Genomic DNA, 5,000 nt, shown 5'->3' with positions numbered 1-5,000 from the left:
ATTATTATTATTATTATTATTATTATTATTATTATTATTATTATTATTTACAGTGGCTCTCAAAAGTATTCACCCCCCTTGGACTTTTCCACATTTTATTGTGTTACAACAAGGAATTCAAAATTGATTTCATTAGGAGTTTTTGCCACTGATCAACACAAAAAAAGTCCATAATGTCAAAGTGAAAAATAAAATCTACAAATTGTTCTAAATTAATTACAAATACAAAACAGAAAATGATTGAACATGGGTCAGTCGGTCCTAAGAGATAGGCGAATGCCGTTCTGAAAGGGAGGGGTGATTGCCTCCGTCGCCCCCCGGCCGATCCAAAGAGAGTCGGGTTCAGATCCCCGAATCCGGAGCGGCGGGTGTGCGGCCTGGTGCGCATCCCTCAATTTGTCAATGGAGAATGTCAGAGGGAAGATTAACCATCTTCTTTGCACTCTTTCTAGAGCAGCAATATCCTTTTTGTAACAAGGTGACCAGAACTGAACACAGTATTCTAGGTGAGGTCTTACTAATGCATTGTAAAGTTTTAACATTACTTCCCTTGATTTAAAATCAACACACCTCACAATATATCCGAGCATCTTGTTGGCCTTTTTTATTGCTTCCTCACATTGTCTCGATGAAGACATTTCTGAGTCAACATAAACTCCTAGGTCTTTTTCATAGATCCCTTCTTCAATTTCAGTATCTCCCATATGATATTTATAATGCCCATTTGTATTGCCTGTGTGCAATACGTTACACTTCTCTCTATTAAAATGTAATTTGCCACGTGTCTGCCAAGTTCTGAATGCTGTCTAGATCATTTTGAATGACCTTTGCTGCTACAACAGTGTTTGCCGCCACTCCTATTTTTGTGTCGTCTGCAAATTTAACAAGCTTGCTTACTATACCAGAATCTAAATCATGAATGTAGATTAGGAATAGCAGAGGACCTAATAGTGATCCCTGAGGTACACCCCTGGCTACCTCACTACATTTTGAGGTTTCTCCTCTATTTAGTACTTTCTGTTTTCTACATGTTAACCACTCCCTAATCCATGTGCATGCATTTCCTTGAATCCCTACTGCATTCAGTTTGAGAATTAATGTTGAAAGGGAGGGAAGATCTTCTCCACAGAAGATTCTCCCAGCCTTTCAACTTTTTTCAAAAACAATACAATTAAAAAAGGCATCAGTGTTTAATTTCCAGACGATTTTAAACTCGCAGCACATTTGAAATGACCATTGGAACAGTATTTCTTAAAAAAATGTGTATATATTAAATATTTTTAAATAAACTATTTTATATATTTCTTTTCTCAAACAGTTTCCCAGTTTTTAATCATTTGAAACTGGTACTGTCTTCAACATGACTGTTCCTAATGAATTAGCCATTCTCCTTGCATTATGCTGTTGGACTTTTGAATGACAAATGTTCGTTTTGAAAAGTAAATGTTGAAAAACAGGGAAGATCTTCTCCACAGATTAATTACAAATACAAAACAGAAAATAATTGATTGCATAAGTATTCACCCCCTTGAGTCAATATTTGGTAGAGGCACCTTTGGCAGCAATTACAGCCATGAGTCTATTTGGATAAGTCTCTACCAGCTTTGCACATCTGGACACTGCTATTTTTGCCCATTCTTCTTTGCAAAATTGCTCAAGCTCCGTCAAGTTGGATGGGGACCTTTGGTGAACAGCAATTTTCAACTCTTTCCACATATTCTCAATTGGATTGAGGTCCGGGCTTTGACTGGGCCACTCCAGGACATTGACCTTTTTGTTTTTAAGCCACTCCAGTGTGCCTTTGGCTGTATGTTTGGGGTCATTGTCCTGCTGGAAGATGAATCTTCTCCAAGTCCCAGGTCTCTTGCAGACTTCAGCAGGTTTTCCTTCAGGATTTCTCTGTACTTTGCCGCATCCATTTTGCCCTCTATCTTCACGAGCTTTCCAGGCCCTGACGCAGAGAAGCATCCCCATAGCATGATGCTGCCACCACCATGCTTCACGGTAGGGATGGTGTTCTCAGGATGATGTACGGTGTTAGGCTTGCGCCAAACATAGCGCTTAGCGTTGTGGCCAAAAAGCTCTATTCTGGTCTCATCAGACCATAGAATCTTCTTCCACTTGGTCTCAGAGTCTCCCACATGCCTTCTGGGAAACTCTAGCCGAGATTTGATGCGAGTTCTTTTCTTTTTGCCACTCTCCCATAAAGGCCAGTTTTGTGAAGCACCCGGGCTATTGTTGCCATATGCACAGTGTCTCCCAGCTCAGCCGTGGAACACTGTAACTCCTTTAGAGTTGCCATAGGCCTCTTGGTGGCCTCCCTGACTAGTGCCCTATACGCCCGGATACTCCGTTTTTGAGGACGGCCTGTTCTAGACAGATTCACAGTTGTGCCATATTCTCTCCATTTCTTAATAATGGACTTTACTGTGCTCTGAGAGGATATTCAATGCCTTGGAAATGTTCTTATATCCTACCCCTGATTGGTGCTTTTGAAGAACCTTATTCCGGATTTGCTTTGAATGTTCCTTCACCTTCATGATGTAGTTTTTGTTAGGAAATGTACTAACCAACTGTGGGACCTCCCAGAGACAGGTGTATTTAACCTGAAATCATGTGAAACACCTTAATTGCACACAGGTGGACTCCATTCAACTAATTATGTGACTTCTAAAGACAATTGGTTGCACCAGAGCTTATTTAGGTGTGTCATAGCAAAGGGGGTGAATACTTATGCAATCAATTATTTTCTGTTTTATATTTGTAATTAATTTAGAACAAGTTGTAGATTTTATTTTTCACTTTGACATTATGGACTTTTCTTGTGTTGATCAGTGGCAAAAACTCCCAATTAAATCCATTTTGATTCCATGTTGTAACACAATGAAATGTGGAAAAGTCCAAGGGGGGTGAATACTTTTGAGAGCCACTGTATTTCTTAGCAGACACCCTTATCCAGGACGACTTACAATTGTTACAAGATATCACATTATTTTTACATACAATTATATTATTTTTCTACATACAATTACCCATTTATACAGTTGGATTGTTACTGGAGCAATCTAGGTAAAGTACCTTGCTCAAGGGTACAGCAGCAATGTCCCCCACCTGGGATTGAACCCACGACCTTCTAGTCAAGAGTCCCGAGACCTAACCACTACTCCACACTGCCGCACTGACCATAGTCAAAATTGAGCTACATGACCAGAGTCACCATTGAGCTACATGACCAGAGTCACCATTGAGCTACATGACCAGAGTCACCATTGAGCTACATGACCAGAGTCACCATTGAGCTAAATGACCATAGTTAGAATAGAATTGACTAGAGTCAGAATAGTGCTACATTGGAGGCTGTGTGGTCCAGTGGTTAAAGAAAAGGGCTTGTAACCAGGAGGTCCCCGGTTCAAATCCCACCTTAGCCACTGACTCACTGTGTGACCCTGAGCAAGTCACTTAACCTCCTTGTGCTCCGTCTTTTGGGTGAGATGTAATTGTAAGTGACTCTGCAGCTGATGCAAAGTTCACACACCCTAGTCTCTGTAAGTCGACTTGGATAAAGGTGTCTGCTAAATAAACACATAATAATAATACATTACCATAGCCACAAAAAACCTTAGTGGACAAAGTGGGTCTGGGTGGCCGAGCGGCAGTTCCAGGAGGTCGGCATGAAGTAGTGACTTGCTCTCATAATGCTATTAGATAACAGATACACTGGGGGGGTAAGTGCATATTACTAAGGGCATGGTCTTTTGATCAAAAAAATATTTAAGTAAAAATAATAAGTCAAGCCATGTGGGAGGCTCTGCACCCCGGGCAGAGTTCCCATTCACCCCTGGCAGCTTCCACTTCCCTGGAAGTCTGTCTGTTGCCCTCCCGTGCCTGGCGCCAGATCAGGTCGGGCTGGAGGCTCTGTTTTCGGCTTGGGGAGGCGGTGGGTCCCCTTACAGTCCTGGACTTCCATGCTGATGGAAGTATGCTGCCCTCCCGCGCCTGGCGCCAGATCAGGCCGGGCTGGAGGCTCTGTTTTGGGCTTGAGTAGGCAGTGTGGGTCCCTTACATTTTTTTATTTTTAATGCACTTTAAGTCTCTTGCCTTCACGGGGTTTGGAGGCTCTGTTTTGGGCAACAGTGTGCCATTTGTGTCGCTGACTTTCAGTGCACTTGAAGCCTGTTGCCCTCGTGGGGTTTGGAGGCTCTGTTTTCAGCAGCAGTGTGCCGTTTGTGTCCTTGGTGACCTCCATGTTTTTGCTGCTAGAGACTAAGTCCCGTTGTGGACATGGTCGTGTCTACCTTCAATGCGAGCCTTTTGGTGGACATGGTCATTGGCCAAGCACTTAAAAAAAAAAATCCTATCTTTAACATTAGATGACCATAGTCCGGACTTTTTTGGCTCCGCCAGAAACTAAGAGTTGAAAAAGACATAGTCATGTCGCCTATCTTTAACATGACATGACCATGACCATGACCATAGCAGGGCAGTTTATGGAAGTCTGTAAACGGCCGAGATTGAAATGTCCTGCGGGGTGGCAGCGACTCCTTGGCAGTGTGACTTCGGCCCCGTTGCCCATAAAGACTCCATGTCTGAGATACAACGGGGGGACCCGCGGAGATTTCCGTCGACAGGGTTTTTAGAACAAAAAATATTTCTAAGTCAGGACGGAGGTGTCAGAAAAATGCTTGTGAGTGATCAGTTGAAGCCAGGCTTGGAGGCTTTGTGCTGGGCAGGGGAAGATGGCCGGGATGACTCCTCCTGTCGGGTCCATGCTGTGGGAGGCTCCGCACTTGAACCAGAGCTCACACTTTCCAAGAAAAAGTCCTGGACAAGTCTCGGTGTGGTTTTGTTTTTTGTTGTTCTAAAACCCTGTCCGACCGCCCTACTGTGGACTAGGGCGAGGGCAAGGAGGCGAGTCGGGTCGCGGGACCATCTCTCTCTCCAGTTCCACTCACCCTTTGGCTTCTTCAGCCCAACTAGGGAGGGCCCCTGCGGGCCGGTCT

The sequence above is a fragment of the Acipenser ruthenus genome, unplaced genomic scaffold (genome assembly GCF_902713425.1).
Source record: "Acipenser ruthenus unplaced genomic scaffold, fAciRut3.2 maternal haplotype, whole genome shotgun sequence".
Taxonomy (NCBI): Eukaryota; Metazoa; Chordata; class Actinopteri; order Acipenseriformes; family Acipenseridae; genus Acipenser; species Acipenser ruthenus.
Note: the sequence above shows the minus strand (reverse complement) of the source record.